This window comes from Scyliorhinus torazame, chromosome 31, assembly GCF_047496885.1.
Source record: "Scyliorhinus torazame isolate Kashiwa2021f chromosome 31, sScyTor2.1, whole genome shotgun sequence".
In the NCBI taxonomy this organism is placed as follows: Eukaryota; Metazoa; Chordata; class Chondrichthyes; order Carcharhiniformes; family Scyliorhinidae; genus Scyliorhinus; species Scyliorhinus torazame.
The window spans coordinates 8,217,243-8,229,287 of NC_092737.1; the positions used below are offsets into that span (position 1 = coordinate 8,217,243).

The 12,045-nt window shown below is 57.7% G+C and overlaps 1 protein-coding gene across 2 annotated transcripts in view; it reads left to right on the forward strand.

Annotated features, from left to right (window-relative positions):
* Window positions 1-8,527: 8,527 nt before the first annotated feature.
* The window catches only part of LOC140404651 (monocarboxylate transporter 13-like), a 38,783-nt gene continuing 35,265 nt past the window's right edge, over window positions 8,528-12,045 (forward strand). For both annotated transcript variants that reach the window (XM_072493266.1, XM_072493267.1), the window contains exons 1-2: window positions 8,528-8,677; window positions 8,989-9,057. The gene's annotated coding sequence lies outside the window, so the exon portion shown is untranslated. The remainder of the gene's footprint in view (window positions 8,678-8,988; window positions 9,058-12,045) is intronic.

The following is a 12,045-nucleotide window of genomic DNA, read 5'->3' on the forward strand; positions in this document are numbered from 1 at the left end:
AGTGTGTGTGGGACCCGTACCCCAGTGAGAGTCAGTGAGTGTGGGACCCGTACCCCAGTGAGTGTCAGTGAGTGTGGGACCCGTACCCCAGTGAGTGTCAGTGTGTGTGGGACCCGTACCCCACTGAGAGTCAGTGTGTGACGTCCGGTTGCGGCTATGCGGAGCTAAGTCACACATTCGGCGGATCCCGCAAAAACGGACTTTTGGGCTCTTTTCAAGGCCCCCAACGACATTTTTTCGACGTTTCCCGGTGTGGGAAGGAGTCTATAACAGCTCTCCGTCAGTATGTGGCTTTAACTAGGAGCGGGGCGACAAAAAAGGTGGTGGTGGACCCGAAGAAGGTGTGAGGGTTAAGGACAAAATGGCGGCGGGCGGAGACCAGGCAGCGTGGAGGCAGTGGGCGGAGGAGCAACAGGAGGGTTTCCAGCGCTGCTTCAGAGATTAAAACGGACCTGCTAGAGCCGATGAAGGATTCTATTGATAAGCTGGAGACACAGACGGCCCAGGGGGGTGGCGATCCGAGAGGCTCGACAAAAGATCTCTGACAATGAGGACGAGATCTTAGGCCTGGCGGTAAAGGTGGAGGCGCACGAGGCTCTCCACAAGAAATGGCAGGAGCGGTTCGAGGAGATGGAGAATCGGTCGAGGCGGAAGAATCTGCGGATTCTGGGCCTCCCGGAGAGGCTGGAGGGGCCGGACGTGGGGGCCTCTGTGGTCACCATGTTGAACTCGGTGATGGGAGCGGGGTCCTTCCAGGGGCCCCTGGAGCTGGAAGGGGCCCACAGAGTGTTGGCGAGGAGGCCCAAGGCTAACGAGCCGCCGCGGGCGGTGCTGGTGCGGTTTCATCGGTTCGTCGATCGGGAGTGTGTGCTCAGGTGGGCCAAGAAAGAGAGGAGCAGCAGGTGGGAGAACGCGGAGGTTCGAATATATCAGCACTGGAGCACGGAGGTGGCGAAGAGGAGGGCCGGGTACAATCGAGCGAAGGCGGTGCTGCACAGGAAGGGGGTGAAGTTTGGCATGTTGCAGCCGGCGCGACTGTGGGTCACCTACAAGGACCGGCACCATTATTTTGAGTCCCAGGAGGAGACGTGGGCCTTTGTTCAGGCCGAGAAGTTGGACACAGATTGAGAGTCGGGACGGGCGATTGGGGACTGCGGTTGATATGTTTATTTTTGTATCGAGCGGGGGGGCCTTTGTATTGCTCCAGGTTTGTTTTTCTCTGTGTTTTTCTCTTTCGGGTCGATGAGGATGCCTGGGGCGGGTTGGGCACTGTATTGGTTGGGTTGGTTGGGGGGGCTCTTGGAGGGGGGTAGGTAAACGGAACAGGGGGGGTGGATGGCGGTGAGACGGGGCCCCGCGGGGGAGGGGGAGGCCCGAGTCGGGGGTGAAGGGGACTGGGCCTGTAAAAGGAGCTGCGTCAGAGGTGGCGGGGCCTGGTAGGTGGAAAGCACAGGCTTTTTCCCGCGCTGAAGACTGGAGGGGCCGGGGCGGGGAAGCGAGGGTTGTTTCCCGTGCTTAGAACGGAAGGGGGAGGGGGAGAGCCTATGGATGGGGACGGGAGAGGAGGGTGTGCCACACAATGGGAGGAGTCGAAGGAGAGGCGGGAGTGGCCGGGGTCAGCAGGAGTCAGCTGACTTGAGGAAGTGCAATGGGGGAAGTAAATCAGCTAGGACGGGTCCTAGCCAGTGGGGGGGAATCGAGTTGCTGCTGATATGGCCAAGGAGGAGGTGGAACGAGTGGGGGGGGGGGGTCGAGACGGGGGTATGCCGCTGTGGGGGATGGGCCGGGTGTGGGGTGCGGGCGCGTAGCTGGCCGAGGAGGGGGTCATGGCTAGTCGGCGGGGGAGGGGGGCGGGTAGCCCCCTGATCCGGCTGATAACCTGGAATGTAAGGGGACTGAATGGGCCGGTTAAGCGGGCCCGCGTGTTCGCGCACCTGAAGGGGCTGAAGGCGGATGTGGTTATGCTCCAGGAGACACACCTGAAGGTGGCAGACCAGGTAAGACTGAGGAAAGGGTGGGTAGGTCAGGTGTTTCACTCGGGGCTAGATGCCAAAAATCGAGGGGTGGCGATCTTGGTGGGAAAGAAGGTTTTATTCGAGGCGTCGAGCATTGTGGCAGATAATGGCGGTAGGTACATAATGGTAAGTAGTAAGTTGCAGGGAGAGAGGGTGGTACTGGTCAATGTGTATGCCCCGAACTGGGACGATGCGGGTTTTATGCGGCGCATGTTGGGTCGGATCCCAGACTTGGAAGTGGGGGGCCTGATAACGGGGGGAGACTTTAACACGGTGTTGGATCCTGCACTGGATCGCTCCAGGTCTAGGACGGGTAGGAAGCTGGCGGCGGCTAGAGTGTTGAGGGGGTTTATGGACCAGATGGGAGGGGTGGACCCTTGGAGATTTGCAAGGCCGGGGGCTAGGGAATTTTCATTCTTCTCACATGCCCATAAGGCTTATTCCCGAATCGACTTTTTCATTTTGCGTAGGGCGCTGATAGCGAGAGTAGAGGATACTGACTATTCGGCAATAGCCATTTCGGACCAAGCCCCGCATTGGGTGGACTTGGAGATGGGGGAGGAGAGGGACCAGCGCCCGCTGTGGCGCTTGGAGGTGGGGCTGTTGGCGGACGAAGAGGTGAGCGAGCGGGTCCGAGGAAGTATAGAGAGGTACTTGGAGACCAACGGCAACGGGGAGGTCTGAATGGGGATGATATGGGAGGCACTGAAGGCGGTGGTGAGGGGAGAGCTGATCTCCATTAGGGCCCACAAGGAGCGGGGGGAGAGGGAGAGGCTGGTGGGGGAGATGGTGAGGGTAGACAGGAGGTATGCGGAGGAGCCCAAGGAAGGATTGTTGAGGAAGAGGCATAGCCTCCAGGCCGAATTCGACCTGCTGACCACCAGGAAGGAGGAGATGCAGTGTAGGAAGGCCCAGGGGGCGATTTATAAGTATGGGGAAAAGGCAAGCCGGATGCTGGCGCATTAGCTTCGGAAGCGGGACGCAGCTAGGGAGATCGGGGGAGTTAAGGACAGGGGAGGGAGCGTGGTGCGGAGTGGGGTTGGCATCAATGGGGTCTTCAGGGACTTGTACGAGGAATTTACCGATCCGAGCCCCCACGGGAGGAGGGAGGGTTGGGCCGCTTCCTGGACCAATTGAGGTTTCCAAAGGTGGAAGAGGGACTGGTGGCGGGATTGGAGGCCCCGATTGGGCTGGAGGAGCTGATCAAAGGGATAGGAAGCATGCAGGCGGGGAAGGCACTGTGGCAGGACGGTTTCCCGGTCGAATTCTATAAAAAATGTATGGACCTGTTGGGCCCGCTGTTAGTCAGGACCTTTAATGAGGCTTTACCCCTGACGATGTCCCGGGCACTGATCTCCTTGATCCTGAAGCGGGACAAGGATCCCCTGCAATGTGGGTCTTAGAGACCGATTTCCTTGCTAAATGTAGATGCCAAGGTGCTGGCGAAGGTCTTGGCCTTGAGGATTGTGTGCCGCAGATCATCCATGAAGACCACACGGGGTTTGTGAAGGGGAGACAGTTGAATGCAAATGTGCGGAGGCTTTTGAACGTTAACATGATGCTGGTGAGGGAGGGGGAGGCGGAGATAGTGGTGGCGATGGACGCTGAGAAAGCCTTCGATAGGGTAGAGTGGGGGTACCTGTGGGAGGTGCTGAAGAGGTTCGGGTTTGGGGAGGGGTTTGTCAGGTGGGTTAGGCTGTTGTATGAGGTCCCGATGGCGAGTGTGGCCACAAAAAGGAGGAGGCCCGAGTACATTTGGTTGCACCGAGGGACGAGACAGGGGTGTCCGTTGTCCACCCTGCTCTTTGCACTGGCGATTGAACCCCTGGCTATGGCAAGGGGTTGGTGCGGGGTGGGGAGGAGCATAGGGTGTCACTTTATGCGGACGACCTGCTGCTGTATGTGGCGGACCCGGTGGGAGGAATACCAGAGGTAATGAGGATTCTTGGGGAATTCGGGGACTTTTCGGGGTACAAGCTCAACATGGGGAAGAGCGAGCTGTTCGTAGTTCATCCAGGGGACCAGGAGAGGGGGATTGGCGAGCTCCCACTAAAAAAAGGCGGAGAGGAGCTTCAGGTATTTGGGGGTCCAGGTGGCCAGGAGCTGGGGGGCCCTGCATAGGCTTAACTTTACAAGGCTGGTGGAGCAAATGGGGGAGGAGTTCAAGAGGTGGGACGCGTTGCCGCTGTCCCTGGCGGGTAGGGTGCAGTCAATCAAAATGACGGTGCTCCCAAGGTTTTTGTTCCTGTTCCAGTGCCTCCCCGTGTTTATCCCGAAGGCTTTTTACAGGCGGGTTAACAGGAGTATAATGGGGTTTGTGTGGGCGTGAGGGACTCCGAGGGTGAGAAGGGTGTTCCTGGGGCGGAGTAGAGATAGGGGGGGGGCTGGCGCTGCCCAACCTCTGTGGGTACTACTGGGCTGCCAATGCGACGATGGTGCGCAAGTGGGTGATGGAGGGGGAGGGGGCTGCATGGAAGGGGCTGGAGGCGGCGTCTTGTGTGGGTACGAGTCTGGGGGCGCTGGCAACGGCGCCGCTGCCGCACCCTCCAAGGAGGTATACCACAAGCCCGGTGGTGGTGGCTGCCCACAAAATCTGGGGGCAGTGGAGGCGGCATGGGGGGAAGTTGTGGCCTCGGCGTGGACCCCAATACGGGGGAACCACCGGTTCGCCCCAGGAAGAACAGGTGGAGGGTTTTCGGGGTGGCACAGGGCAGGGATACGAAAGTTGGGGGACCTGTTTGTGGACGGGAAGTTCGCGAGCTTGGGTGAGCTGGAGGAGAAGTACGGGCTCCCCCCGGGGAACACCTTCAGGTACTTACAGGTAAGGGCGTTTGCCCGACGGCAGGTGGTGGAATTCCCACGGCTACTGCCACACACAGTACAGGACAGGGTGCTCTCGGGGGGGTGGGTGGAAGTGGGGAAGATCTCGGAAACTTACCAGGTGATGCAGGAGGAGGAGGAGGCCTCGGTGGTGGAGTTGAAAGGTAAGTGGGAGGAGGGGTTGGGAGAGGAGATCGAAGAGGGGATGTGGGCAGATGCCCTAGGGAGGGTGAACTCTTCCTCATCGTGCGCGAGGCTCAGCCTCATACAGTTTAAGGTGCTGCACAGGGCACACATGACCGCGACAAGGATGAGCCGGTTCTTTGGGGGTGAGGACAGGTGTGTTAGGTGCTCAGGGAGCCCCGCAAATCACACCCATATGTTCTGGGCATGCCCAGCGCTGGAGGAATTTTGGAAGGGCGTAGCGAGGACGGTGTCGAGGGTGGATGGATCCAGGGTCAAACCGGGCTGGGGGCTCGCAATATTTGGGGTGGCAGAGGAGCCGGGAGTGCAGGAGGCGTAAGAGGCTGGAATTCTGGCCTTTGCGTCCCTGGTAGCCCGGCGAAGGATTCTCCTTCAGTGGAAAGATGCGAGGCCCCCAAGCGTGGAATCCTGGATCAGCGATATGGCAGGGTTCATTAAATTGGAGAGGGTGAAATTCGCCTTGAGAGGGTCGGTACAAGGGTTCTTTAGGCGGTGGCAACCGTTCTTAGACTTTCTGGCAGAACGATAGACATTGGTCAATGGCAGCAGCAGCTCGGCGGGGGGGTTTACTTTATTTTTGTTTATGTTATTTACACTGGAGGGTCTGAGGGGGTGTATACACCTGTTGTGTTAAGTCGGGGTGTTAATGTTAATTTATTATTTATGTGCAGGGGGGTATGGAGGGTTGTCTTTCTGGACTGTGTTTTGTAATTTACCCTGTTGGGTTCTTTTTTCATTTTGTTATTGATGTTTTATGAAAACCTTTAATAAAAATTATATTTTTAAAAATGATCTCCGGCACCCCTGGTATTCTCAGGCCCGGATGGGCCGAGCGGCCAGCCCAAAACGGCGGGTTCCCCCCGGCGCCGTCCACACCTGGTCGTTGCCGGTGGGAACAGCGCGGGAACGCTGGGGGGGCGGCCTGCGGGGGAGGGGGGATCCTGCACCGGTGGGGGGGGGCTGAAATGGGGTGTGGCCCGTGATCGGTGCCCACCGATCGTCGGGCCGTCCTCTCTGAAGGAGGACCTCCTTTCTTCCGCAGCCCCGCAAGATCCGTCCGACATCTTGCGGGGCGGACTCGGAGAGGATGGCAACCACGCATGCGCGGGTGACGCCAGTTATGCGGCGCCGGCCGCGTCAAGTATGCGGTGCCGCCTTTACGTGGCGCCAAGGCCTGGCGCGTGTAAATGACGCAGCCCCGATCCTAGCCCATTATCGGGCCCTGAATCGGTCGGGATAGGGGCCATTTTGCGCCGTCGTGAACCCGTACCCCAGTGAGTGTCAGTGTGTGTGGGACCCGTACCCCAGTGAGAGTCAGTGTGTGTAGGACCCTTACCCCAGTGAGAGTCAGTGTGTGTGGGACCCGTACCCCAGTGAGAGTCAGTGTGTGTGGGACCCGTACCCCAGTGAGAGTCAGTGTGTGTGGGACCCGTACCCCAGTGAGAGTCAGTGTGTGTGGGACCCGTACCCCAGTGAGAGTCAGTGTGTGTGGGACCCGTACCCCAGTGAGAGTCAGTGTGTGTGGGACCCGTACCCCAGTGAGAGTCACTGTGTGGGACCCGTACCCCAGTGAGAGTCAGTGTGTGTGGGACCCGTACCCCAGTGAGAGTCAGTGTGTGTGGGACCCGTACCCCAGTGAGAGTCAGTGTGTGTGGGACCCGTACCCCAGTGAGAGTCAGTGTGTCTGGGACCCGTACCCCAGTGAGAGTCACTGTGTGGGACCCGTAACCCAGTGAGAGTCAGTGTGTGTGGGACCCGTACCCCAGTGAGAGTCAGTGTGTGTGGGACCCGTACCCCAGTGAGAGTCAGTGTGTGTGGGACCCGTACCCCAGTGAGAGTCAGTGTGTGTGGAACTGTACCCCAGTGAGAGTCAGTGTGTGTGGGACCCGTACCCCAGTGAGAGTCAGTGTGTGTGGGACCCGTACCCCAGTGAGAGTCAGTGTGTTTGGGACCCGTACCCCAGTGAGAGTCAGTGTGTGTGGGACCCATACCCCAGTGAGAGTCAGTGTGTGTGGGACCCGTACCCCAGTGAGAGTCAGTGTGTGTGGGACCCATACCCCAGTGAGAGTCAGTGTGTGTGGGACCCGTACCCCAGTGAGAGTCAGTATGTGTGGGACCCGTACCCCAGTGAGAGTCAGTGTGTGTGGGACCCGTACCCCAGTGAGAGTCAGTGTGTGTGGGACCCGTACCCCAGTGAGAGTCAGTGTGTGTGGGACCCGTACCCCAGTGAGAGTCAGTGTGTGTGGGACCCGTACCCCAGTGAGAGTCAGTGTGTGTGGGACCCGTACCCCAGTGAGAGTCAGTGAGTGTGGGACCCGTACCCCAGTGAGAGTCTGTGTGTGTGGGACCCATACCCCAGTGAGAGTCAGTGTGTGTGGGACCCATACCCCAGTGAGAGTCTGTGTGTGTGGCACCCGTACCCCAGTGAGAGTCTGTGTGTGTGGGACCCATACCCCAGTGAGAGTCTGTGTGTGTGGAACCCATAACCCAGTGAGAGTCAGTGTGCGTGGAACCCATACCCCAGTGAGAGTCCATTTGGAATTTATTTTTGTAATAAATTTAGAATACCCAATTATTTTATTTTCCAATTAAGGGACAATTTAGCGTGGCCAATCCACCTACCCTGCACATCTTTGGGTTGTGGGGGTGAAACTCACTCAAACACGGGGAGAATGTGCAAACTCCACACGGACAGTGTCCCGGGCCGGGATTGAACCAGGGGGTTCGGTGCCGTGAGGCAGCAGTGCTAACCACTGTGCTGCCTGTCAGTGTGGAATTGCAGTTGCATTTTTATAGCGCCCTTAGGAACCTCTGCCAATTAAATATGATTGAAAGAAGTGTAGTTGCTGTTAAAATGTATGAAAAGCTCTGGACAGCACGGTGGCGCAGTGGTTAGCACTGTTGCCTCACGGCGTTGAGCACCCGGGTTCGATCCCGGCCCCGGGTCACAGTCCGTGTGGAGTTTGCACATTCTCCCCGTGTCTTCGTGGGTTTCACCTCAACGACCCAAAGATGTGCAGGGTAGGTGGATTGGCCATGCTAAATTGCCCTTTAATGGGGAAAAAAATTAATTGGGTACTCTCAATCTATTTGAAAAATGTATAAAAAGCTAGAGCAAAAGTCTGGACAATGAGGGGGTAGGGGGCAGCAGACTGAACAAGAACTATCGAAAGGGGTAATTGGAGAAAGACTTGAGCAGGAAAAGTTCAGGATTTGCAGAGTTCGAGGGGAACGGGCCGGGGGACTGGGAGTTGGGAGATAGCACTTACAAACAGCGCGGGTCAGAGGGGCTGAATGGGCTTGTGTGCCTTGCTGTTGTGTTTTGCTTGTTGGAGGTGCTCGGCCTTGCTTTCACGTGATTCAGCGCAAACCTGTACGATCTCTGTCGTGTGTGACTCATGTTGGTGGAATTCCCCACCCCCGGCGCCAGCCTGCTCAGGGACCCAGTATTACTTAATCCCTACCTTGAACCCGTGAGCCATTCTACGTTTTTGATTGGTGGGAGGACTTTGGAGACGGTCCCTTGGCAAGCTGGAGGCCGGGGATTAGTGTGAACAGCAGGTTGCAGAGCCTGAGGCGGCTAAATGGTCCCAGGAATACTCGCATCCTGAGATAGAGGAGAAAGCGGATGGAGTTGGGTGAGTGGGGCTGGCTCTGGTCTCGGCGGGGGCTGGGGGGGGGGGGGAGGTACAGAATGAGCACCAGGCAGAGGAGGAATGAATTGTCGAACAGTTTGTCAGCGATAAGCAGCTTATTCAGCCCTCAAGAGACCGTGTCGACTGTGTTCAAACCACAAGACCCAGTCTGTCCCCGACCTCTGTCTCCAGCGGGGCTGGGGGGTGGGGGGGGGGTGGAATCCACTCGAATCCACTCGAATCACATGGGACCTGGGTGGCTCTGTCTGCAAGTGCCGGAAGCTTTCTCTAACTCCTGTTCGCTTCTTTCACAGGGGCAGGGTGTGCAGAAGAAGGAGGAAGTGTCGTAGTTGCCATGGAGACATCCCCTCAGCACTGACAAGGTAACGGGGAAGATGGGGTGCGAGAATTGTGGAGGAGGTGATTAAAATAAATCAGCCAGCTTAATGGGCATTTCCCTGGGTTACAATCAGGGCACCGACTCTGGGGTACGGGTGCCACACACACAGACTCTCACAGGGGTATGGTTCCCACACACACTGACTCTCACAGGGGTACGGGTCACACACACACTGACTCTCACTGGGGTACGGGTCACACACACACTGACTCTCACTGGGGTATGGTTCCCACACACACTGACTCTCACAGGGGTATGGTTCCCACACACACTGACTCTCACAGGGGTACGGGTCACACACACACTGACTCTCACTGGGGTACGGGTCCCACACACACAGACTCTCACTGGGGTACGGGTTCCACACACACTGACTCTCACAGGGGTATGGTTCCCACACACACTGACTCTCACAGGGGTATGGTTCCCACACACACTGACTCTCACTGGGGTACGGGTTCCACACACACTGACTCTCACTGGGGTACGGGTCCCACACACACTGACTCTCACTGGGGTACGGGTCCCACACACACTGACTCTCACTGGGGTACGGGTTCCACACACACTGACTCTCACTGGGGTACGGGTCCCACACACACTGACTCTCACTGGGGTATGGGTCCCACACACACCGACTCTCACTGGGGTACGGGTCCCACACACACAGACTCTCACTGGGGTACGGGTTCCACACACACTGACTCTCACTGGGGTACGGGTCCCACACACAGACTCTCACTGGGGTATGGTTCCCACACACACTGACTCTCACAGGGGTACGGGTCACACACACACTGACTCTCACTGGGGTACGGGTTCCACACACACAGACTCTCACTGGGGTACGGGTCCCACACACAGACTCTCACTGGGGTACGGGTCCCACACACACTGACTCTCACTGGGGTACGGGTCCCACACACAGACTCTCACTGGGGTACGGGTCCCACACACACTGACTCACTGGGGTACCGGTCCCACACTCACTGACTCTCACAGGGGTACAGGTCCCACACACAGACTCTCACTGGGGTACGGGTCCCACACACACTGACTCACTGGGGTACCGGTCCCACACTCACTGACTCTCACTGGGGTACCGGTCCCACACACTGACTCTCACTGGGGTACGGGTCCCACACACACTGACTCTCACTGGGGTATGGGTCCCACACACACACTGACTCTCACTGGGGTACGGGTCCCACACACACTGACTCTCACTGGGGTACCGGTCCCACACACACTGACTCTCACTGGGGTACGGGTCCCACACACGCTGACTCTCACTGGGGTATGGGTCCCACACACACTGACTCTCACTGGGGTACGGGCTCCACACACACTGACTCTCACTGGGGTACGGGTCCCACACACACTGACTCTCACTGGGGTACGGGCTCCACACACACTGACTATCACTGGGGTATGGGCTCCACACACACTGACTATCACTGGGGTATGGACTCCACACACACTGACTCTCACTGAGGTATGGGTCCCACACACACTGACTCTCACTGGGGTAAGGGTCCCACACACACTGACTCTCACTGGGGTACGGGTCCCACACACACTGACTCTCACTGGGGTACGGGCTCCACACACACTGACTATCACTGGGGTATGGGCTCCACACACACTGACTATCACTGGGGTATGGACTCCACACACACTGACTATCACTGGGGTAGGGGTAAGTGTTTTGGAAGAAGTGGTATCTGTTGATCTGAAGGTGGTGTTAGTTTTGTGCTGTGAGATCTGCAAAATGTTCAGGATCTGGCCCCTGTGTAGAGTGGGGTTCGCCTCCTCGATCATTAGTCCGTCGCTGGGGCAGGAGCGGTGCAGGTGATGTTAGTATTCTTGCTGTTTGACCCCAGTATCCTGGGTGCAACATTCACACCCTTTAACTGACACCAGTTAAAGAGCAGGCCGAACATCTGCTCCTCCCCTTTCTGGGATCTTGCTGAGCGTTAATTGGCTGCCACGTTTGCCACAGTACAACTGTGGAAAGAGTCTCGTGCATAGCGAAGGGTCTGGCGGTTTATCGGTAGCAGAGAAAGAGTGGGAGGAGCGCTGTCCTCCCCGGAGCCTGGTGACCATATCCCTGGCTGACCCCAGCCCTCCTTGCCTTGCTCGGGAGGAATAAGCCTGAGGGAAGTCTGCCCGGAGTGCAGCCCCCTCGCCTGTGCTGCGGGGCCTGGCCTGACTCGCCTGCCTGTCTGTTACACGTCAAAACCCTGCTCAAGAGGCATCTGTCCCTGGCGCTTCCTCTTTCAGTTTGACACTCTCGCTATATTCACCTCAAATCCTTCCCTCCGTTGCCACAATCTGTTGGTTTATTTCCATTCAGAGTGGACAGCATTTCCCCCTGTCCCCTCAATGGGATGCACTAAGACACGGTTTGAAATGCGATGAGGAGACGGGAGGAATGGTGTGTGTTTGTGTGCGTGTGTTTGCAACAGTCTCCAGCCGACTCTGAATTTCTGAATCAGTCCACGGGCTGGCTCCAGGCTGCTGTTATACCAATCTCGGGTAACCCCAGGGCGGTGGGGGTGGAGGGAGATCACAGAATCGCAGCAGTGCAGGTGGAGGCAATTTGGCCCATCGAGTCTGCATCGCCCCTCTGAAACAGCACCCCACCAAGGCCCGGTCCCCACCCTATTCCATTGACCCCGCCGAGCTGCTGGACACCCAAGGGGCAATGTATCATGGCCATTCCACCTAACCTGCACATCTTTGGACTGTGGAAGGAAACCGGAGCACCCGGAGGAAGCCCACGCAGGCACTGGGGGAACGTGCAGACTCCGCACAGGCAGTGGCCCAAGCCGGGGATCGAACCCTGGCACCGTGAGGCAGCAGTGCTAACCACCGTGCTGCCCTTTTTAAATTTGTGTTATTCCTTACCATAACTTAACCTTTAATTTGTGCTGGTCAGGCAGGGCAGTATTACGTAGTTAACCGGAAC